The 25,472-nt window shown below is 40.9% G+C and overlaps 1 long non-coding RNA gene across 2 annotated transcripts; it reads right to left on the bottom strand.

Moving 5' to 3' along the window:
• Window positions 1-665: 665 nt before the first annotated feature.
• LOC123571697 (uncharacterized) lies at window positions 666-25,199 on the bottom strand. Of its 2 annotated transcripts, none has more exons than XR_006695914.2 (3): window positions 24,916-25,199; window positions 2,782-2,897; window positions 666-1,386 (listed from the first exon to the last, which is right to left on the bottom strand). It is a non-coding gene; the product is annotated as an uncharacterized lncRNA (long non-coding RNA). The 2 variants fall into 2 exon arrangements; XR_006695915.2 differs by lacking the exon at window positions 24,916-25,199 and adding an exon at window positions 5,684-5,794.
• Window positions 25,200-25,472: the final 273 nt, after the last annotated feature.

Here is a 25,472-nt window from a genome sequence, read left to right as displayed (position 1 = left end):
AAACAACCTGCAACCTGCTAAGCATTTTCATTGTTTTACAGATGGGTCTAGTAATGGTAAAGCTTCTTATTCTGACTCAAAAAGTAAAGTTTTCCAGATGCCCTATACTTCAGCTCAAAAGTGGAGCTTATAGCTGTAATTGAGGTATTGACTGCTTTTGATATACCTGTTAATGTGATTTCTGATTCTTCATACGTGGTTCATTCCACACAGTTAGTTGAAAATGCTCAGTTACGATTTCATACAGATAAACAACTGATGACTTTATTTACCCAATTGCGAACAGCAGTTAGGAGTAGAATGCACCCTTTTTACATCACTCACATTAGGGCTCATACACCTCTTCCAGGACCTTTCACTGAAGGGAACAAATTGCTGATCACCTAGTTGCTAATGCAATATCTAATGTTAGACACTTTCACAATTTAACCCATGTTAATGCCTCTGGTCTCAAACACAGATACAGCATCACCTGGAAAGAAGCTAAAGCTATTATCCAGCAATGCCCAACTTGCCAAATGGTACATTCCTCATCTTTTACAGGATGAGTTAATCCTCGAGGATTGGAACCTAATTCTCTTTGGAAAATGGATGTCACATATATTCCCTCATTTGGGAGACTAGCTTATGTACATGTATGTGTGGACACCTTTTCTCACTGTGTCTGAGTTACATGCCAATCAGAAGAGTCTTCTGCCTCTGTTAAACATCACTTTTCCAGTGTTTTGTGGTGATGGGCATTCCAGCTTCTATTAAAACAGATAATGTCCCAGGCTATACTAGCCAAGCTCTAGCTACATTTTTCTCTGTGTGAAATGTTAAACACATTACTGGTATCCCATACAATTATAAGGACAAGCCACAGTGGAAAGAATGAATCTCTCCCTAAAACAGCAGTTGCAAAAGCAGAGGGGGCCAAATAGAGAATATGGAACAGAACAGATGCAACTGAATCTAGCATTATTAACTTTAAATTTTTTGAGCCTGTCCAAAGGCCAGATGTTATCAGCAGCTGAACAGCATCTACAGAAACCAGCTACAAAGACAGAAGCAGAACACCTGGTTTGGTGGAGAGATCCGATAACAAAAAGTTGGGAAATAGGTAAAATAATTACTTGGGGTAGAGGTTGTGCTTGTGTTTAACCTCTTGGTGCTTGGTTCTCCAGGCCAAAATCAACAGCTGATTTGGATACCATCAAGACACCTGAAACCTTATCATGAGCCAGATGCTGAAGAAAAGATTCCAGGAGAATTCCAAGGACCGCTGGTTGCAGCCATGTCGAGGTTCACACTGAGGAGGACCCCACTGCCACAAGCAACACCTGTTGAACACAGCCACCCACCTGGGGACAGATCAGGAAGCTGTCACAGATGGTGGAAGAAAACCTGAGGAAAGTAGGACAACCAGTCACAATGAGTAATTTAATGGTAGCTATGATAGTGATGATCACCCCTGCTATAAGTATTCCTTCAACAAGGGCTAACACAGAGAGCAATTATACCTATTGGGCATATTTATCAATCCTGGCTGGAAATAATGCCTGGATGTAATCACTCTATGGTGCCGTTACACATGCTTTCTGATCTCACTATTTACCATAATAAATCTGCTCCTATAATTGAGGCATACCACCCTCAAAAACCTATTTGTAAGCAAAATTGAACCTGGCCAGAAAAAAATGAATGTACTTGTTTAGGAAGATTGCATTGCAGAACAGGCAGAGGTGCTGCACAACAATTCCTATGGAATCATTATTAATTGGTCCCCTAAGGGTATGTTTAGCTTGAATTGCACCTCTCAGTCTGTGTGCCATGGCTACACTATGTTCAGTTGATCTGAACAAAATGGTCAGATAGTAGAAATGATAAGAGGTATGGCAAAAGTTCCTATTATCTGGAACCATGGTGGTATGGTGGCACGTCAACCTCAAATGATATGGCTTGTTGTAGGAGCTAAACATAAGGATTTGTGGAAACTATTAATGGCTCCTAATAAGATCAAAATTTAGGAAAGAATAAAAAAGCATCTAGAAGGACACTCTACAAACTTGTTTCTGGATACAGCAAAATTAAAAGAACAAATATTTAAAGCATCCCAGACACACATGACCTTAATGCCAGGAACTGGAGTGCTTAAAGGAGCTGCAGACAGATTAGCAGCTAGTAACCCATTAAAATGGATAAAAACACTTGGAAGTTCTGTGATTTCAATGATGATTGTGCTTTTAATCTGTGTTGTTTGTCTTTGTATAGTCTGCAGATGTGGATCCTGACTCCTGCGGAAAGTAGCTCACTGTGACAAAGCTGCTTTTGCTTTTATCACTTTGCAAATCAAAGAAGGGGGACATGTTGGGAACAGGCCTTCCAAAATTTGGCCATAAACTGGCCCCAAAACTGGCCATAAAAAAAATCTCTGCAGCACTGTGACATGTTCATGATGGCCATAACGCCCACCCTGGAAGGTTGTGGGTTTACCAGAATGAGGGCTAGGAACACCTGACCCACACAGGGTGGAAAACCGCTTAAAGGTGTTCTTAAACCACAAACAACAGCCTGAGCAATCTGTGCTTTAAGGACATGCCACTGCTGCAGATACCTAGCCCAACCCACCCCTTTATTTCAGCCCATCCCTTTGTTTCCCATAAGGGATACTTTTAGTTAATCTAATATCTATAGAAACAATGCTAATGACTGGCTTGCTGTTAATAAATACATGGGTAAATCTCTGTTTGAGGCTCTCAGCTCTGAAGGCTGTGAGACCCCTGATTTCTCAGTTCATACCTCTATATTTCTGTGTGTGTGTCTTTCATTCCTCTAGCGCTGTTGGGTTAGGGTCTTCCTGACCGAGCTCGTCTCAGCATAAATCAACACAAAGAATCAATTGAGTTTCTATACACCTGCAATGAACATCCAACAAGGAAATTGAGAAAATAATTTTATTTACAATAGTATAAAAATAATACAATACCTAGAAATAAATTTAACCAAAATTTAAAGGTGAAAGACTTGTACCCTAAAACTGGAAAACATTGCTGAAAGAAATTAAAGAAGACCTAAATAAAGAGAAAGAAAGCTCATATTCATGAATTAGAAGACTTAAAATTGTTGAGATGGCAGTATTACTGAAAGCTACCTACAGTTTCAATGCAATCTCTATCAAAATTTCAATGGCCTTTTTGTAGAATAGAAAAGTCAATCTTCATATTTCTATGAAATTGCAAGAGGCCTGGCAATCTTTAAAAAAGAAAAAGAAGAATATTGGAGTACTCACAGTTTCTAATTTCAAAACTTACTACAAATCTACAGTAATCATGATAGTGTGATGCTGATACAAGGATAGACATGTAGATCAATGGAATAGAATTTAGAGTTCAGAAATAAACTCATACATTTATTATCAATTGATCTTCAACAAAGGTGTCAAGACCATTATTAAATGAGGAGAAGATAGTCTCTTCACAAATGGTGCTGGCACAGCTGGATATCCACATGCAAATGAGTAAAGTTGGACTTCTTCCTCACACCATATGCAAAAATTAACTAAAAATGAATCAGTTACCTAAATAAATGAGTCAAAACTATAAAACTCTTACAAGAAAATAGAGGGGTAAATCCTCATTACCTCTGATTTGGTTACAAATTCTTAAAGGTGACATCAAAAGCATGAGCAACAAAAGAAATAAATTGATAAATATGCTTCATCAAAAAACTTTTGGACATCAAAGGACATTGTCAAGAAAGTGAAAAGACAGCCAATAAAATGAGAAAAAAATTATAAATCATATATCTGATGAGGGCCTAGTATCCAGAATATGTAAGGAATGCATGCATGTCAACAACAAAGACAATCTAGTTTAAAAATGGGCAGAACATACACGAAGAGACATTTCTCCAAAGATGATATATAAATGACCAAAAAGTACATGAAAAGGTACTCAATATCAATGGTCATTAGGAAAGTGCAAAGAAAACCACAGTGAGATTTCACTTTACACTCATTAGAATGGCTGTAATGAAAATAGAAAATAACAAGTGGTGTTGAGGATGTGGAGAAATCAGAACTCGCTTACACTGCTAGTAGGAATATAAAATGGGGCAGCAGATTTGGAAAACAGTTTAAGGGTTCCTAAAAAAATGCGAAACATAGGATTAGCATATAACCCTGAAATTTGATCTTAGATATATACACAAAATAATTGAAAACAGGTGATCAAATTCTTGTACAAATATACACATAGCAGCACTATTCACAATAGTTGAGAGATGGTAACAACCCAAATGTCCATAAACCAAAAAATGGATAACAAATTGTGGTCTGTATACAGTCATTCATAAAAAGAAATGAAGTATTGATACATGCTGCAATGTGGATGAACTTCAAAAACATGCTTAGTGAAAGAAGACGGACATAAAAGGCTACATATTGTGCCTCCATTTTTATGGAATATCCAGAATAGGTAAATCTCTACAGACAGAAAGCAGGTTGGTGGTTGCTAGGAGCTAAGAGAGGAAAGAATGGGGAGTAACTGCTTAATGGGTACAAGGTTTTAGTTTAGAGTGATGAAAATGTTTTGGAAGTAGAGCTAGTGGTTGTACAATATTGTGAATATAATAAATGCCACTAAATTGTTCATTTCATGTTATGTGAATTCTACCTCAATAAAAATGCATTTACCGTAGAAAAATCAAACATAGAAAGTAAAAATTAAGGGGTGCGTAATCACCCATAATTTCATGACCCCAAAACAACATGTTAGTATTTTAGGTTACTTCTCTCTGCCCCATCTCCCCCCAATTTACAGGTTTGTTTTCTGTTAGTATTGTTTATATGGCATTGTAGGCTTTTTATATATATCTTTTTGTACCTTTTTGTTTTTCTACTAGCAACCCCAAGTTTTTCCATGCTGTAAATTATTCATAAACATTTTAATAATTTTTTAATAATAAAATTTTAAATAAAATTAAAAATAAAAATTTTAAATAAAATTTAAAAATAAAAAATTAATAACATTTTATTAATAAAAATTTTAATGGCTGTTGCATACTGGTCAAATGGTTCATAAATGGATTTATCATTCAACAAGTGAGTACTCAACAGTCTATACCATTTTACATCCATTGTTTTTCAGAAGACATGACAATGGGTATAAAAAGATGAGTAAAACATAGTCAGCTGATATGGTTTGACTGTGTCCCCACCCAAATCTCATCTTGAATTGTAGTTCCCATAATTACCATATGTCATGGGAGGAATCTGGTGGGAGGTAATTGAATCATGGGGGCAGATTTTTCCCGTGCTCTTCTTTTGATAGTGAATAAGTCTCATAAGATCTGATGGTTTTATAAAGGGCAGTTCTGCTGCACACTTCTCTTACCTACCACCATGTAAGATGTGGTTTTGCTCCTCCTTCACCTTCTGCCATGATTGTGAGGCCTCCAGCCATGTGGAACCATGAGTCCATTAAACCTCTTTTCTCTTTATAAATTACCCAGTCTTAGGTATGTCTTTACTAGCAACATGAAAACAGACTAATACACTGGCCTTGGCCCCAAGAAACTTTTGTGTTCCAATGTGTTAGTCCAAACTGCACCATTTTGTAAGCCCCCTGCCATTTCGCAGACCCTGGTCAAAGTGAAACATTCCATGGGGGTTCAGGCTGTGAGAAACATCCTGTCTAACTACCTGATTCCAAGGCACAGGAACATCCTTATCATACCCCGCCAGGCAAAGGCCCAACTGAAGGAACATCCCCATCATATTCTTCTGGGAAAAAGTGCAAGGAGCATCACACTCTACGGGAGCAAGGACCAAACTGCCTCATCATGGGAACGTCTTATCAACATCTTCCTGGGCAGCAAGCCATACTGCCCAGACCCCACCCACCCAGGACTATAAGTACCCCCAGTCCTATAAGTACCCCAGCCTGTAAGCAGTGGTGGGCTCTGGCATTAAGCTGGTCCCCACCTCTGCAAGTTTTTCTAATATACCTGTGTTGCTGTAGAGCCTCTCTCCCTCTCTCTCTCTCTCTCTGTCGATCTCTCTCTATGTCTCTCTTCAACCCTCACCTTCCCTTTAAAAAACTTAACACAATGTAGGAGAGAGATGTTAAACAAACAAAAACACATTAAATATAGAACTACACATTTTTATAAGTATATGGACAAAAAGATAGGATCTTACGAAATCAAATTTGTACTGAAGAATCAGAGTAGACGTCTTTGAAAAAATATTTTAACAGGTATCTAAAATATGAAGAACAAAAAGGAAATGAGTAGACAAAGGGAGTTAATGATGACGGTGGTGGTGACGATGATGATGGTGACAGTGATGGTAATGCAGTGGATGGTGACATGACATGCCATGATAATGGTGAACCTGGTAATGGCAGATGCTTATAAATGCAATAGGCACTGTTATGTTGCTTTACATATATAGGTCACATTTAATGCTTACAACAACTTTATGAACTCAAAACTATTATATCATATTTTCTCTTGGGATTAAGAGGTTAAGTCACTCTCCCTAAATCAACCTAGTGCTGGGATCCAAGCTCAAGCAGTCTGGCTCTACACTTTTGCTCTTAATTACTGCATAAAGAATTCCAGGTAAAGTTAACAGAACATATGAAGGTCAGAAAGTAGAACAAAGCTAATCTTAAAAATGATATGTGTATTCTATTTTTTAATGGACTATTTAAATCTACAGAAATATTCAAATAATAATGATAGAGTATCTGTGTACCTGCTGCCCAACTTTAACAAATCCTATTTTGCCATATTTGCTTCATTGTTTAAAAAGTAAAAATTTGGAGCTGCAACTAAAATTTCCTTGTGTACCCTCCCCCAGTCCCCATTTCTCTTTCTCTCTCTCTTTCCCTCTCCACTGTCAACACTTGTTCTGAATTGGGTGTTTATTATTCGCATGTTTTATTTATTTATTTTTTACTATATGTGTAATATTGTTAATGTGCTTTAAATAAAAATAAGACCTACTGCTTGTTCCATTTACAACTTGCTTTATGATTCAAAGATTTATCCCAGTAGTATAATTGTCCCTTTTGGGCAAATTACTATAAGTAGGAGTGCTAAGTCAAAGAACATGTTCACTTAAAATTTTTATGCATAATAGAGAAGCCCAGTGATCAAATTACTTTTGAAATAGTCCTAGTGCAAAATGTTTTCATCTGGTGAGATGCAGCATACTTTATGCAATATTCCATTTCATGAATAAACCACAATTTTTAAAAAGCCATCTTCCACTGCTGGTAGACATAGTAATTGATTCCAATTTTCCACTATTTAACAATGCAACAATGACTCCTCTTTAGATATTGATGCAGAATTTATCTAGGGTATACTCCTAGGAGTAGAAATGTTGGGCTATATGGTAGGTGCTATAGTTTGAAAATGTCTCCCAAAAAGTAAGTATTAGAAACTTAATTACCATTCCAATAGTATTAAGAGGTGTGACCTTTTAGAGGTGATTAGGCCATGAGGGTCTTACCCTCATTAATAGATTAATGCTGATTATAAAAGGGATTGATGCTATGAATTTGCTTTTGCTCTTTCTTGCCCTCTCTTTGCCCTTCTGCCATGGCATGACACAGCAAGAAGGCTCTCTGCAGAGGCTGGCCCTTCAGTCTTGGACTTCCCAGCCTCCAGAACCATTAGAAATACATTTATATTATTTATAAATTACCCAGTCTCAGTTATTCTGTCGTAGCAGTGCAGAACAGATGAAAATAGAAGGTGTATGTATCACTAACTTTTACTAGATACTGACAAATTTCTCTTCAAAGTGGTGACCAACTAATAGTCCCATTAGCAGTTTCTATTACTCCAACTCAGTACTAGGTATTACCAGACTTGAATGGATTTACCAATCTAATGAATGGAAAGTAGTATTTTACTTTGACTTTAATTTGCAGTTCCCTGACTACTAATGAAATTTGTTGGAGAAGATTATTAATTCTGGATGCTACCTTTAAAAAAAATTCATGGCAGGCCAGGCACGGTGGCTCATGCCTGTAATCTCAGCACTGGGAGGCCAAGGTAGGTGGATCACGAGGTCGGGAGTTTGAGACCAGCCTGACCAACATGGTGAAACCCTGTCTCTACTAAAAATACAAAAATTAGCCGGGCATGGTGGCACACACCTGTAATCCCAGCTACTCAGGAGGTTGAGGCAGGAGAATGGCTTGAACCTGGGAGGCGAAGGTTGCAGTGAGCAGAGATTGCACCACTGCACTCCAGCCTGGGTGACAGAGCAAGACTCCATCTCAAAAAAAAAAAAAGACAAAATTTGTGGCAAATATATTCTCATTGTGTCCTATTTTAACTTTAGTCATGGTGTCTTTGATGGATAGTTTTTTATTTTAATGCAACTTATTAAAATATCTCTTTTTATTTTTATTTATTTATTTTTTTGAGATGGAGTCTCTCTCTGTCACCCAGGCTGGAGTGCAGTGGCACAATCTCAGCTCACTGCAACCTCCACCTCCTGGGTTCAAGCGATTTCCAGCTAATTTTTGTATTTTTAGTAGAGATGGGGTTTCACCCTATTGGCCAGACTTGTCTTGAACTCCTGACCTCAAGTGATCCACCCACCTCAGCTTCCCAAAGTGCTAGGATTACAGGTGTGAGCCACCATGCATGGCCTAAAATATCTCTTTATGATTAGTGTTTTTGCCTCCTGTTTTAAAAAATCATTTTCTAACTTAAGGTCATAAAAATTGTCTTCTAAAATATTAAAATTTTGCTTTGCATATTTGGTCTATAATTCATCTAGAATTTATTGTTTTGTTATAGTGTGAGGTAAGGATCTAATTTTTAAAATATGATATTCAATTAACTATGTCATTATTGAATAGTCCATCTTTTCACTATTGATTTTAGCAGTTTTTAAAAATTAATTAATTAATTTCAATAGGTTTTTGGGGAACAGGTGGTGTTTGGTTACATAAATAAGTTCTTTGGCAGTGATTTCTGAGATTTTTGTGCAGCCATCACTTGAACAGTGTGCACTGTACCCAATGTGTAGTCTTTTATTCCTCAACCCCTCTCACCCTTTCCCTGAGTTCCCAAAGTCCATTATATCATTCTTATGCCTTTGCATCCTCATATCTTAGCTCCTGCTTATGAGTGAGAACATACGATATTTGGTTTTCCATTACTGAGTTACTTCACTTAGAATAATGGTCTCCAATTCCATCCAAGTTGCTGAGAATGCCATTGTTTTATTCCTTTTTCTGGCTGAGTAGTATTCCATGGTGTGTGTGTGTGTGTATATATATATATATATACACCACAATTCCTTTATCCATTCATTGATGGGCATTTGGACTGATTCCATATTTTTGCAACTGCAAATTGTCCGATTTTTGCAGTTATATTGAGATATAATTCACATACCATAAGATTCACCTATTTAAAATGGAAAATTCAATATGTTTTAGTATATTCAAGAGTTATACAACTATAATCACAATCTAATTTTATAATATTTTTATCACCCCAAAAAGAAACTCTGTAGCCATCACTCCATTGCCTCTTTCACTCACACCCTCCTGTCATGTCCAGCATTAGGCAACCACCAATCTATTTTCTGTTTCTATAGATTTATCTATTCTGGACATTTCATATAAATGGGATTGATATGGTTTGGAGTTGTGTCCCTACCCAAATCTCATGTCAAATCATAATCCCCAATGTTGGAGGAGGAGCCTGGTAGGAGGTGATTGGATCATGGAGGCAGACCTCTCCCTTGCTGTTCTCATGATAGTGAGTGAGTTCTCACAAGATCTGGTTGTTTAAAAGTGTGTAGCACCTCCCCCTTCACTCCATTCCTCCTGCTCCTGCCATGTAAGACGTGCCTTCTTCCTCTTCGCCTTCCTCCATGATTGTAAGTTTCCTGTGGCCTTCTGAACCATGCTTCCTATACAGCTTGTGGAACTGTGAGTCAATTAAACCTCTTTTATTTATAAAGTACCCAGTCTCAGGTAGTTCTTTACAGCAGTGCAAGAACAGACTAATACAGAAAACTGGTATCAGGAATGGAGCATTGCTATAAAGATATCTGAAAATGTAGAAGCAGCTTTGGAACTGGGTAATGGGCAGATGTTGGAGCAGTTTGGAGGGCTCAGAAGAAGATAGGAAGATAAGGGAAAGTTTGGAACTTCCTAGAGACTTGTTAAATTATTGTGACCAAAATGCTGATACTGATATGGACAATGAAGTCCAGGTTAAGGTGACCTCAGGTGAAGATGAGGAATTTATTGGGAACTGGAGCAAAGGGTACTTTTCTTATGCATTAGCAAAGGTCTTAGCAGCATTGTGCCCTTGCCCTAGAGATCTGTAGAACTTTGAACTTGATAGCAATGACTTAGGGTATCTGGTAGAAGCAATTTCTAAGCAGCAAAACATTCAAGATGTGGCCTGGCTGATACTACAAATGCATGCTTATATTTGTGATCAAAGAAATGACCTGGAATTGGAAGGTTTCAAAGGGAAGTATAGTGTAAAAGTTTGGAAAATTTGTGACCTGACCATGTAGTAGAAAAGAAAATCCCGTTTTCTGGAAAGGAATTAATCAGGCTGTAGAAATTTGCATAAGTAAAGAGGAGCCAAATATTAATAGCCAAGACAATGGGGAATATGCCTCAAACACATTCTAGAGACTGTCAAGGCAGCCCCTCCCATCACAGGTCTGGAGGCCTAGGAGGAAAGGTTTCATGGGCCAGGCCCATGTCCCCGTTGCCCTGTGCCACCTCAGGACACTGCTCCCTGCAACCCAGCCATGGCCAAAAGGGCCCAGATATGTCTCAGACTGCTGCTTCATAGGGTGCAAGCCATAAGTGTTGGTGGTTTTCCATGCGGTATTAAGCTTGCAGTGTGCAGAGGGCAAGAGTTGAGGCTTGAGAGCCTCTACCTAGATTTTAGAGAATGTATGAAAACACCTGGATGTCCAGGCAGAAGTATGCTACAGGAGTGGAGCCCTCATGGAGAACCTCTACTAGGGCAGTGCAGAGGAGAAATGTGGGGTCGGAGCCCCCACACAGATTTCCCACTGTGGCGCTGTCTACTGGAGCTGTTAGAAGAGTGCCACCATCTTCCAGACCCCAGAATGGTAGATCCACTGACAGCTTGCACTGTGTACCTGGAAAAGGTGGAGGCACTCAATGCCTGCCTGTGAAAGCAGCCATGGGGGCTATACCCTGCAGAGCAACAGAGTAGAGCTGCCCAAGGGCTTGGGAACACAATCCTTGCATCAGTGTGGCCTGGATGTGAGACATGGAGTCAAAGGAGATCATTTTGGAGCTTTAAGATTTAATGACTTCCCTGCTGGATTTTGGACTTGTGTGGGGCCTGTGGCACCTTTGTTTTGGCAAATTTTTCCCTTTTGTAATGGATATATTTACCCAATGCCTGTATCTCCATTGTATATTGGAAGCAACTAACTTATTTTTGATCTTATAGGCTCATAGGTGGAAGGGACTTGTCTCAGATGAGACTTTGGATTTTTGAGTTAATGCTGAAATGAAACTGTTGAGAAGGGATGATTGTATCTTGCCATGTGAGAAGGACACAAGATTTGGGAGGGGCTGGGGCAGAATGATATTGTTTGGATTTGTGTCCCCACCCAAATCTCATGTGGAATTGTAATCCCCAATGTTGGAGTTGGAGCCTGGTGGGAGGTGCCTGGATCATGGCGGTGGACTTCTCCCTTGCTGTGCTCATGATAGTGAGTGAGTTCTCACAAGATCTGGTGGTTTAAAAGCATGTAGCACCTCCTCCTTCACTCTCTTCCTCCTGTTCTTGCCATGTAGGATATATCTCCTTCATCTTTGTGTTCCACCATATATAAGTTTCCTGAGGTCTCATGGGCCATGATCCCTGTACAGCCTGTGGAATTGTGACTCAATTAAGTCTTTTTCTTTATAAGTTACCCAGTTTCAGGTAGTTCTTTATAGTAATACAAGAGCTGACTAATACAGAGATCATAGTGCTTCCAAGGTTCGTTTGTGTTATGGCATGTATCAGTACTTCATTCCTTTTATGGCCAAATAATACATATAGATATACCATATTTTAATTAGTTGATGGGTATTTGGGTTGTTTCTACATTTTGGCTATTACTATAAAGCTAATATGAACATTCATATGTAAGTTTTTTTGTCAGTATATGTTTTCATCTTTCTTGGGTACATATCTAGGAGATGGATTGCTGGCTTATCTGGTACCCTAAGTTTAACTTTCTTCTTTTTGGTAGAAACGAGGTCTCACTGTGTTACTCAGGCTGGTCTCCAACTCCTGGGCTCAAGCAATCCTCTCACCTCAGCTTCCTAAAGCATTGGGATTATAGGCATGAGCCACCTTGCCCAGGCTGTTTGACTTTTTGAGAAACTGCTAAACTGTTTTCCAAACCTGCTGCAAATTTTATATTCCTACCAGCAATGTATGAAGGTTACAATTTCCCCAAGCCCTTGCCTACTTGTTATCTGTCTTTTTGATAACAGCCATCCTGGTGAGTGTAAATTTGTATCTTGTGTTTTAATTTGTATTTTCCTAATAGAATTGATATTGGGCATCTTTTCATGTGCATATTGACCATTTTTGTATCTTCTTTAGAGAAATGTTTATTCATATCCTTGGCGCATTTTTAAATTAGGCTATCTTTTTGGTATTGAGTTGTAGGTGTTCTTTACGTATTCTGGATGTCAGCCTATTATTAAATATATTATGTGCAAAAATTTTCTCCCATCTTGTGACTTGTCCTTTCACTTTCTTAATAGTATTGCTTGCAGGACAAAAATTCTCTTAATTTTGAGGAAGTCCAATTTATCTGTTTTTTTTCTTTTGTCCTTGATGCTTTTGGTGTCATATCTAAGAAACAATTGCCAACTCTCATGTCATGAAAATTGACTCCTATGTTTTCTTCTAAGAGTTTTGTAGTTTTAGCTCTTACATTTAGTTCTATTAGGGTGGTGTAAAAGTAACTGCATTTTTTCCATTAAAAGTAATGATAGGCCGGGCCCGGTGGCTCATGCCTGTAATTCCAGCACTTTGGGAGGCTGAGGCGGGCAGATCACAAGGTCAAGAGATTGAGACCATCCTGGCTAACATGGTGAAACTCGTCTCTACTAAAAATACAAAAAAATTATCCAGGCACAGTGGCAGACACCTGTAGTACCACCTACTCGGGAGGCTGAGGAAGGAGAATGGCGTGAACTCAGGAGGCGGAGCTTGCAGTGAGCTGAGATCGTGCCACTGCACCCTGGCCTGGGTGACAGAGCAAGACTCTGTCTCAAAAAACAAACAAACAAACAAACAAACAAACAAACAAACAAAAAACCAGTAATGGTAGTAAACTGCAATTACTTTTGCACCGACCTAATATAATCCATTTGAGTTAATTTTTGTATATGGTAGGCATTCATACTCATTCTTTTTCATATGAATATCTAGTTGTCTAAGCAAAATTTCTTGAAAAGACTATTATTTCCTCCATTGATTAGTCTTGGCACCCTTGTTGGTATTGTTGGTATTGAGTTGTAGGTGTTCTTTATGTATTCTGGATGTCAGAATACATTAAGAAATAAATTGACCATATATATAAGCTTTTATTTCTAGACTGTCAATCCTATTCCATTGATCCATTGTCTATATTGATCAATATGTCTATCATTATGTCAGTAACACATTGTCTTGATTATTGTAGCTTTGTAAAAAGCTTTAAAATCAACAAGTGTAAGTCCTCCAACTTTCTTCTTTTCAAAGTTTTGGCTATTCTGTGTCTCTTGCATTTTCATATAAATTTTATGATCAGCATATCAAATTCTGCAAAAACATAAGCTGAAATTTAATGGAGATTAAGTTCAACCTATAGACCAATTGGGGGAATGTTTCCATCTTAATACTGAGGTTTATTATTTTTTTCTTTACGAGTCCTTCTGTTTCTTCTTTCCCACCACCTCTAGTACAAGGCTTCTATCCTCAAGGTCACTAGGTGGTCTAAAATGACCCTCGCCATCATGCCCATATTCAGACAGCAGAAAAGAGCAAGTGAGGAAGAAAAAACGTCAAAGTGTCCCTTTATCTTTAATGATAATTTGCAGAAGTTCTACACAACACTTCTGTTTACTTCTCATTTTTCAGAACTTAGTGATATCTGGCAGCAAGGCATGCTGGGAGAAGTTGATTTTTGATTTGCTGTAATTGTCTTTCCTGGGATTTTGCTGCTAAGATGATGAGGCAAGAAGAGCTATTGAAAGGCAACCAAAGTCTCTGTTAGACTCAGACATTTAGCCATATTTTTATCCCCTCAGGTATATAGATACCTGACTTTCTTTAGCCTTCCATCAGGAGTGGTAGACCCTCATCCTATCCTCTGACATTATGAACCTTGGCTGCCTTTATTACCATGATATAGTTTGGATGCCCCACCCAAATCTTATATTGAACTGTAATCCTCAGTTTTAGAGGTGGGGCCTGGTAGGAGGAATTTGTGTCATGGGGGCAGATCACTTAATGTAACCTGCATGGACCTAGGGGGACTGAACAAAGTGAGCAAACACAAGAATAAAAGACAAGAGACAAAAGAGTATATTTGGAACTCTTGAGTTTGCCTATTTAAATCAAGAAATATTAGTGAATTACAAAACAAAATTCTTGATTTAAATAGGCAAACTCAAGAGTTTCAGCCTTCTTTAGAAGGCTGGACTGAATTCCAGCAAGGCCTGTAGAGCCTCAACCCTTGGACCTATCTAAAACACCACATTAACATCTTATATGTAGTTCTTGGAATAATATTGTTTTGTCTCTGTCTTCTGTTTATATAGTCTGTAAAATTGGATGGACCGCCAATCGGAGAATGAGAGCTCCCCAGCCTGGTCTTACATTCTTTCAATTAATTCATAAACAGAAAGGGGGTATGTAGGGAGCCAAAGGCCCATCGGACGTTACCAACTCAGCATTCCACTGGAGGCTATATGATCAAACAGCAAACTGTTTATCATGAATGCAGGATGTGAGCAAACTCAACACTGTTCCTGCCAACAGAAGGTTTGCTGGAGGCAATCACTCCCTGGAGCCCGAGGTTATCTACTGGGACATCTAGAGAATGCAGTCTTTTAACCCTACTCTGGACAGAGCAGCTGACCCCTTCTTTCGCCCCACTTCTCACTATCTCTTCTGTCTAATAAATATGGAGGGTTGTGTAAAGCTCAGGGCCCTTTTCCGCTAGGATTATAAGGAATTCCTAGCCCGAAGCTGTAAGAAATTTTTTAAAGCATGACTAGTATACGAAAACTGTACAATTTTGTCTGAGGGATAGTGAAAGCAAAGGTTTTTTCAGCTGCAGCCAGGAGGCAGGCCATTGCTGAACTCAGCTTCTGTTTTACAAATTGCAACTCCGCCCCCGCCTTTTTGGTTAATTGCTGCGGGGAATTTAAAGAAGAATCTCCTTGTAGGGTTTAACCTGTCTTTCCAGTTATTGATAGCAGGCTAGAGTTTCCTTGTCAGAATTTTCCCTAAACCTTTTTCACTCTGATATCCTGTGTTCTTCAACATTTTAAATCCTGGGTTATCAAAGTTTTCATTTGTAAGTCTCATATCCCATGCTGTAAGTCAGTCTCGATCCCGTAAATTGATGGCTATATTTGCAACATAAGGCTGGAAAGTCCAGAGTGAGCTTAAGGTGATAAAAGTTCTTTAATAAATAAACAGAGTAACCTTAGCTCTCTGAGCGCTAGTGAACTCAGATTGAGTGATTGAATTATGTGGTCTCTACTAGACTGCCACTTTTCCATGTTTACCAGACCCATCAGTAAACAGTGTTAGAGCATTAGGTATGGGGGAGTGAAATACTGCTTTGAATTGCCTTTTACTTAAAGGAATCCTGATGATATCAGGGTCATAACTTAGCAATTGACTGCATTAATTATTAAGATGGCAAGCTGAAATAAGTAACTAGAAGTTTAAAAAGAAAATCTGAAAGCATGTCTAAAAGCAGAGACTTAAATAATGTACTTTAACCACGTGCTTAAAGCCACAGGCAGAATAGCTTAGATCTTGTAATTAAGTTTTCAGGCTGACCAAGTTTACCGACTTCAATCTGGCAAACAGTCTTGAAAACAGTGACTCACTAGCTGGGGATCTCTATTTAGGACTCTTTTAGCAAGCACAAATCAAAGACCATCTGTAATCAGTGGGTTAAGATAGTTATTCATGCTTATGTTTTCACTACACTTACATACAACTTTTCTTCACTTTCTGAGAAGGGCACTGCCAGAGATCAGCTCGGTTGTGGAGACCCTAACCCAGAGGTGCTAGAGGAATTCAAGACACACACACACACAGAAATATAGGGTGTTGAGTGGGAAATCAGGGGCTTACAGCTTTCTGAGCTGAGCCCTGAACAGAGTTTTACCCCCATATTTACTGACAACAAGCCAGTGATAAGCATCGTTTCTAAAGATTATAGATTAACTAAAAGCATTCCTTATGGGAAACAAAGGTATGGGCCGAAACAAAGGGATGGGCTCTAGCTAGTTTTCTACAACAGAAACATGTCTTAAGGCACAGATCATTCATGCTATTATTTGTGGTTTAGAAATGCCTTTAAGCGGTTTTCCACCCTGGGTGGGCCAGTGTTCCTTGCCCTCATTCTGGTAAACCAACAACCCTCAGTGTAGGCATCATGGCCATCACCAACATGTCACAGTACTGCAGAGATTTTGTTTATGGCCAGTTTTGGGGCCAGTTTATGGCCAGATTTGGGGGACTGTTCCTAACAGGGCACATTTTTACCTTCTAATTTAACAAATATCATTTAATTAGGTTTAAATTTCTTCTTTAAAGGGTAATGTGTGGTTTTACATGCCTAGCTTTTAATTACTCTTCAACTAATTCATGGGTCGTCTGTAATCTCTCTCCCTTCAAAGGTTACTGTTTTACTTAAATTGAATTTGGAAAGCTATGTCAGGGATAGGAGAGAGATGACAACAGTGGTCATTATTAGAAAAGATGTTTTTCAAATTCTTACATTTTACTTACATCTTAGCAGAGAATCATAGCCTAGGATGCAACACATGAAATTTTGCAATGGGCTGCCCGCAGAGCCAGAGGGCAGCGGTGCAGGTCCTGGGCAGTGGCTGCATTGTACTTGCTTAGGCTTTGCCTGTGTCTGTGCCACTTCCTTGCTCCTTTGCCAGAGGGATGCTGCCGGCCTGGGCGGACCTTGTTGGCTTGGTCGCTGCAAGATTTTCTGCCTCTGAGCATTTTCTCCTGCCCACTGCCTGCTTGGCCATGCGGTTTCAGCATCTAATGCCTTTTTCTTATCTTTTTATAAGCATACACCTGATTGCCTTACCAATTTTGCTTTACTGAGCAGGTTAAAAGCTCTCCTCCTTCTTCTTCTTCTTCTTTTTTTTTTTTAAGATGAAGTCTCGCTCTGTCTCCCAGGCTGCAGTGCAGTGGTGCGATCTCAGGTCACTGCAAGCTCCAAGCTCCACCTCCTGGGTTCATGTCATTCTTCTGCCTCAGCCTCCCAAGTAGCTGGAACTACAGGCACCCACCAACACATCCAGCCAATTTTTTGTACTTTTAGTGGAGATGGGGTTTCACCGTATTAGCCAGGATGGTCTCGATCTCCTGACCTCATGATTTGCCTGCCTCGGCCTCCCAAAGTGCTGGGATTACAGGCGTGAGCCACCGCACCTGGCTAAGAGCTATCTTTCTAATGCTGCCTACTTAAGACAGGGACTAATACCTGTAGTGTATCCTCTGTCCTTCTTCCTATCTATTGGAAGAGGAGGCTTAGGTAAGACCTCCATTTCCTCTTTGTTATTTTGGCCCAGTGACATTGGCACTGAGGGAAGAGGAGGTGATAAGGCAGGTGACTTTTTTCCTCCTTCCCCTTTTTAGGCTCTTTTGTAACTGAGCCAGGGCTGCTCTACTTAAAGCCCAGAACATAAAAGATTTTACAGGGACCTGATGCCTTTGCGCCTGATGTTGTTTAAGATTTCTCCCCACTTGCTCCCAGAGTTCTACGTCTAGCATTCCTTCCTCCAGGAACCATGGGCTTTGTACCCCATTATTGACCACACTAGTTTTTAATTCTTTCAACTTAAATTCTAGTGGAGTGTGTTCATGAATAAACTGCTGTAGATTATTTGGATCAGGCCTTACAGAAATAGGAAAAGCACAAGGTCTTAAGGGCTCTCCAGCTATGACAGCAGAGCATAGAATTCTTTGTACTGGGATCTCTATTTCTGCCACTGAAGGAGATAGTACAGATGTTTCTGCAATTGGAGGAGGCGGTATAGGCCAATTTTTACCCTCCCTCTCCTGCTTTTTATTTTCGATTAGAGCTGTGAGTAGGACAACAAATTCTTTCCAATTTTTAGATTCAGCCTGCTATCCCACAGAATAATAAGGAGATAATGGCAGAAGTACAGTACAAACTAAACTCCAAGTGGAGAAAACTGAAGAATCAACTTTAAGACCTTTTTGATGAGTCTGTTTTAATCCTTCTCCTGCTGTATCCCAATTTTCCACATCAAGAGTGCCTGCCTGTGGAAACCATAGGTTATGTGTAATAACTTTTGTGGCTTCTGCAGGAGGTTAGTGTCAGGCCTCTGAGTCCAAGCTAAGCCATCATATCACCTGTGACCTGCACGTGTACATCAAGATGGCCTGATGCAACTGAAGAACCACAAAAGAAGTGAAATAGTCAGTTGCTGCCTTAACTGATGACATTCCACCATTGTGATTTGTTCCTACCCACCCCAACTAATCAATCGACCTTGTGACACTCCTGCCTTGGACGATGAGTCTCAGTTATGATTTCCCCACCCAGCACCTTGTGACCCCTCTCTCTGCCCACAAGATAGAACCACCTCTAACTCTAACTTTCCACTACCTACCCAAATCTTACAAAATGACCCACCCCTATCTCCCTTTGCTGACTCCTTTTTCAGACTCAGCCTGCCTGCACCAAGGTGATTATAAAGCTTTATTGATAACACAAAGCCTGTTGGTGGACTCTCTTCACATGGATGCATGTGACATTTGGTGCTGAAGACCGGGGACTGGGGGACTCCTTCGGGAGACCAGTCCCCTGTCCTCACCTTCACTCCATGAGGAGATCCACCTATGACCTTGGGTCCTCAGACCAGCCCAAGGAACATCTCACCAATTATAAATTGAGTAACTGGCCTCTTTTTATTCTCTTTTCCAACCTCTGTTGCTATCCCTCCACCCTTCAATCCCTCCCTTCCTTAATTTCAGTTCCTTTCCCTTTCTGGTAGAGACAGAGGAGACATGTTTTATCTGTGAACTCAAAACTCCAGGGCAGGTCACGGACTTGGGAAGACAGTCTTCCCTTGGTGTCTAATCACTGCGGGGATGCCTGCCTGATTATTCACCCACATTTCAGAGGTGTCTGATCACTGCCGGGATGCCTGACTTGATCCTTCACCTTGGTGGCAAGTATCACCTCCCCTGGTTGACAAGTACCACCAACCCCTCTCTCTGTGTCTCTAACCTCTCTTTTCTCTAAACTTACCTTTTTATTATGGGCAGCCTTCCACCCTCCATTCCTCCTTCTTATGCCTTAGCCTGTGTTCTAAAAAATTTAAAACCTCTTCAACTCTCACCTGACCTAAAACCTAAGCATCCTTATTTTCTTCTGCAACACCACTTGGCCCCAATACAAACTTGATAATGGTTCTAAATGGCCAGAAAACGGCACTTTCAATTTCTCCATCCTGCAAGATCTAGATAATTTTTGTCATAAAATGGGCAAATGGTCTCAGGTGCCTGATGTCCAGGCTTTCTTTCACATCAGTCCCTCCCTAGTCTCTGCTCCCAATGCGACTCATCCCAAATCTTTCTTCTTTCTCTCCTGTCTGTTCCTTCAGTCTCCACCCCAAGCTCTGAGTCCTTTGAATCCTCCTTTTCTATGAACTATTTAACCTCTCCCCTCTTCCCCAGGCTGCTCCTTGCCAGGTCCCAATTCTTCCTTAGTCTCTGCTCCCCCATGCTATAATCCTTCTATCACCTCCCCTCCTCATACCCAATCCAGCTTACAGTTTCATTCTGGGACTAGCCCTCCTCCACCTGCCCAACAATTTCCTCTTAGAGAGATGGCTAGAGCTGAAGGCACAGTCAGGGTTAATGCTCCTTTTACTTTATCTGACCTCTCCCAAATTAGTTAGCATTTAGGCTGTTTTTTTCAATCAAATATGAAAACTCAGCTCAGTTCATGGCCCATTTGGCAACAGCACTTAAACACTTTACCACCTTAGGCCCAGAGGGGCCAGAAGGCTCTGTCTTATTCTCAATATGCATTTTATTACCCAATCCACTCCTGACATTTAAAAAAAAGCTTCAAAAATTAGATTCCGGCCCTCAAACTCCACAACAGGACTTAATTAACCTCACTTTCAAGGTGTGCAATAATAGAGAACAGGCAGCCAAGTGGCAACGTATTTCTGAGTTGCAATTACTTGCCTCTGCTGAGAGAAACCCCAGCCACATTTCTAGCACACAAGAACTTCAAAACACTTAAACTGCAGTGGCCAGACATTCCTCCAGGACCTCCACCCCCAGGATCTTGCTTCAAGTGCCGGAAATCTGGCCACTGGGCTAAGGAATGCCCACAGCCCAGGATTCCTCCTAAACTGTTTCCCATCTGTGTGGGACCCCCCTGGAAATTGGACTGTCCAACTCGCCTGTCAACCACTCCCAGAGCCCCTGGAACTCTGGCCCAAGGGTCTCTGACTGACTCCTTCCTAGATATTCTCGGCTTAGCAGCTGAAGACTGATGCTGCCCAATTGCCTTGAAAGCCTCCTGGATCATCATAGACTCTTTGGGTAACTCTTACAGTGGAGGGTCCGTCCCCTTCTTAATCAATACACATGCTACCCACTCCATATTACTCTCCTTTCAAGGGCCTGTTTCCCTTGCCTCCATAACTGTTGTGGGTATTGACGGCCAGGCTGCTAAACCTCTTAAAACTCCCCAACTCTGGTGCCAACTTGGACAACATTCTTTTATGCACTCCTTTTTAGTTGTCCCCACCTGCCCCGTTCCCTTATTAAATCAAGACATTTTAACTAAATTATCTGCTTCCCTGACTATTTCTGGGCTACAGTCACACCTCATTGTTGCCCTTTTCACCAGTTCAAAGTCTTCACGACTTCCCCTTGTGTCTCCCTATCTTAATCCACAAGTATGGGATACCTCTACTCCCTCCTTGGCGACCGATCATGCACCCCTACCATCCCATTAAAACCTAATTACCCTTACCTCACTTAACGCCAATATCCCATCCCACAACAGGCTTTGAAGGGATGAAAGCCTGTCCAGGATCTTCAGCTTATCAATCAAATTGTCTTGCCTATCCACCCCGTGGTGCCAAACCCATATACTCTCCTATCCTCAATACCTCCCTCGACAACCCATTATTCTGTTCTGGATCTCAAAGATGCTTTCTTTACTATTCCTTTGCACCCTTCACCCCAGCCTCTCTTCACTTACACTTGGACTGACCCCATCAGTCTCAGCAACTTACCTGGGCTATACTGCCGCAAGGCTTCAGGGACAGCCCCCATTACTTCATTCAAGCCCTTTCTCATGATTTACTTTCTTTCCGTCCATCTACTTGTCGCTTATTCAATATTTTGTTGATCTTCTACTTTATAGCCCCTCCTATGAATTTTCCCAACAGGACACCCTTCTGCTTCTCCAACATCTATTCTCCAAGAAATATCACATATTCCCCTCCAAAGCCCACATTTCTTCCTCATCCATTACCTATCTCGGCATAATTCTTCATAAAAATACACGTGATCTCCCTGCTGATCTGTGTCCGGCTAATCTCCCAAACCCAAATCCCTTCTACAAAGCAACAACTCCTTTCCTTCCTAGGCATGGTTGGGTACTTTCACCTTTGGATACCTGGTTTTGCCATCCTGACTAAACTGTTACATAAACTCACAAAAAGAAACCTAGCTGACCCCATAGATCCTAAATCCTTTCCCCACTCCTCTTTATGTTCCTTAAAAACAGCTCTAGAAGCTACTCCCACACTAGCTCCCCCTAACTCATCCCAACCCTTTTCATTAGACATAGCCAAAGTACAGGGCTGTGTGGTCAGAATTCTGACACAAGAGCTGGAACCGTGCCCTGTAGCCTTTCTGCCTAAACAGCTTGACCTTACTGTTTTAGGCTGGCCTGCATGTTGTCTGTGTGTGGTGGTTGCCACTGCTTTAACACTTTTAAGGGCCATCAAAATCACAAACTATGCTCAACTCCTCTTTACAGTTCTCATAACTTCCAAAATCTTTTCTTCCTCACACCTGATGCATATATGTTCTGCCACTCCCCCCATCCACCCCAGCTCCTTCAGCTGAACTCACTCTTTGTTGAGTCTCCCACAATTACCATTGTTTCTGGCCCGGACTTCAATCTGGCCTCCCATATTATTCCTGATACCACACCTGATCCCCGTGACTGTATCTCTCTGATCCACCTACCATTCACTCCATTTCCTTCTTTCCTGTTCCTCACTCTGATCACACTTGGTTTATTGATGGCAGTTCCACTAGGCCTAATCACCACTCACCAGCAAAGGCAGGCTATGCTATAGTATCTTTAACATCTATCACTGAGGCTACCACTCTGCCTCACTCCACTACCTTTCAGCAAGCCGAACTCATTGCCTTAACTCAAGCCTTCAGTCTTGCAAAAGGATTGTGTGTCAATATTTATACTGACTCTAAATATGCCTTCCATATTCTCCACCTCCATTCTGTTATATGGCCTGAAAGAAGTTTCCTCACTACACAAGGGTCCTCCATCATTAATGCTTTTTTCATAAAAGCTCTTCTTAAAGTTTCTCTACTTCCAAGGAAGCTAGGGTCATTCACTGCAAGGACCATCAAAAGGCATCAGATCCCATCACTCAGGGCAACGCTCATGCTGATAAGGTAGCTAAAGGAGCAGCTAGCATTCCAACTTCTGTCCCTAACGGCCAGTTTTTCTCCTTATCAGTCACTCCCACCTACTCTCCCACTGAAACTTCCACCTATCTATCAATCTCTTCCCACATAAGGCAAATGGTTCTTGGACCAAGGAAAATTCCTCCTTCCAGCCTCACAGGCTCATTCCATTCTATTATCCTTTCGTAACCTCTTCCATGTGGGTTACAAGCCACTAACCCTCTTCTTAGAACCTCTCATTTCCTTTAAGACATTTGCCCTACATTTCACTCCATCCTTGGCTACCTTCCCCTTGTTCTTTGGACTCTCCTCCTAGCCCCCTTCTTGTTTACTTATACCTAACTCCATGAATAGCAATGAAAGGTTGTTGTAGACACTACGTGCTTTCTCATACACCATAAAAGTCGAACCTCCCCCTCTACCCAGTAGCCCCACTAATCCCCATTACAACCTCTAACAGCTGCTGCTCTTGCTAGATCCCTAAGAGTCTGGGTGCAAGACACCTCTTTTGGTGCTCCCTCTCATCTTTTCCCTTTACATTTCCAGTTTTGCCTTACAAAGATTTCTTCTTCCTCTGTGGCTCCTCCACCTACATGTGTCTACCTATTAATTGGACAGGCCCATGTACACTAGTTTTCCTTACCCCCCAAAATCAATTTGCAAATAGGACCAAACAGCTTCCTGTTCCCCTCATAATACCAACACTTCACCACTATTTTGTTTTATTTTTCTTATTAATATAAGAAGACAGGAATAGGCATCAACTTACTCACTGCTAAAAAAGGAGAATGCTGTATATTTTAAATGAAGAGTGTTGTTTTTACCTAAATCAATCTGGCCTGGTATATGACAACATAAAAAAACTCAAAGATAGAGTCCCAAAACTCATCATCCAGGCAAATAATTATGCTGAACCCCCTTGGGCACTCTCTAATTGGATATCCTGGGTCCTCCCAATTCATAGTCTTTTAATGCCTGTTTTTCTCCTTCTCTTATTCAGACCTTGTGTCTTTGTTTAGTTTCTCAATTCATACAAAACCACATCCAGGCCATCACCAATCATTCCGTATGACAAATGCTCCTTCTAACAACCCCACAATATCACCCCTTACCCCAAAATCTTTCTTCAGGTTAATCTCTCCCACTCTAGGTTCCCACACCACCCTAATCCTACTCAAAGCATACCACCCCAAAATCTTCACCACCCCCAAAAATCTTTGCTGCCCCAACACTTCACTACTATTTTGTTTTCTTTTTCTTATTAATATAAAGACAGGAATGTCAGGCCTCTGAACCCAAGCTAAGCCATCATATCCCCTGTGACCTGCACATACACATCCAGATGGCCTGAAGCAACTGAAGAGCCACAAAAGAAGTGAAATAGCCAGTTCCTGCCTTAACTGATGACATTCCACCATTTGTTCCTGCCCCACCCCAACTGATTAATCGACCTTGTGACACTCCTGCCCTGGACAATGGGTCTCATAATTTCCCCACCCAGCACCTTGTGACCCCCACCTCTGCCCACAAGAGATAACCACCTTTAACTATAACTTTCCACTACCTACCCAAATCCTATAAAACTGCCCCACCCCTATCTCCCTTTGCTGACTCCTTTTTCAGACTCAGCCTGCCTGCACCCAGGTGATTAACAACTTTATTGTTCACACAAAGTCTGTTGGTGGACTCTTTTCACATGGACACATGTGATAGTTAGTGTCTGCAAATTAACCTAAGCTCCAGAATGTTTCAATAGAACTTTAAGCAACTGCACATAATATTTTTCTTTAATAGACAAATTCTTCCCCTTGTTACCCTGATTCAGAAAACTTCCCATTCCCAGTACTTCTTTAAAGCACTGCTCCCAGTATCTCTTTAGGGCACTGATCAGAACCTCTTTAGGGCACTGACCTTATATCTGCTGCCAGCAGTCTCGTCCCAGAGTCCCCATTCGCCTTATCAATTTCAGTTCCTCTGCTCCAGTAGACCTTCTTCATTCATGTCCTCAGATTCCCATGTTCAGATACCACTTGTTGAGAGCCTGATTCTGTTGCTGTTTGGGGCACCATTGTGCAACCTGCACAGACCTAGGGGAACTGAACAAAGGGGGCAAATGTGGGAATAAAAGACAAGAGACAAAAGAGTATATTTGGAAGAAGGGGTCGGGGGCACCTTGCCTCTAGTGGACAAGGACCCTGAGCTTTACACAGCCCTCTGTATTTATTAGGTAAAAGGGATAGCGAGAAGTGGGGCGTGGAAGAAGGGGTCAACTGCTCAGTCCAGAGTAGGCTTGCAAGACTGCATTCTCTAGATGTTGCAGTAGATAACCTCGGGTACCAGGGAGTGATTGCCTCCAGCAAACCTTCTGTTGGCAGGAGCAGTTGTGAGTTTGCTCACATCCTGCATTCATGATAAACGGTTTGCTGTTTGATCATATAGCCTCCAGTGGAATGCTGAGTTGGTCATGT

Source organism: Macaca fascicularis, chromosome 2 (genome assembly GCF_037993035.2).
Source record: "Macaca fascicularis isolate 582-1 chromosome 2, T2T-MFA8v1.1".
In the NCBI taxonomy this organism is placed as follows: domain Eukaryota; kingdom Metazoa; phylum Chordata; class Mammalia; order Primates; family Cercopithecidae; genus Macaca; species Macaca fascicularis.
The sequence above is the reverse complement of the archived record's forward strand: the minus strand, read 5'-3'. Positions and strand labels throughout refer to the sequence as shown.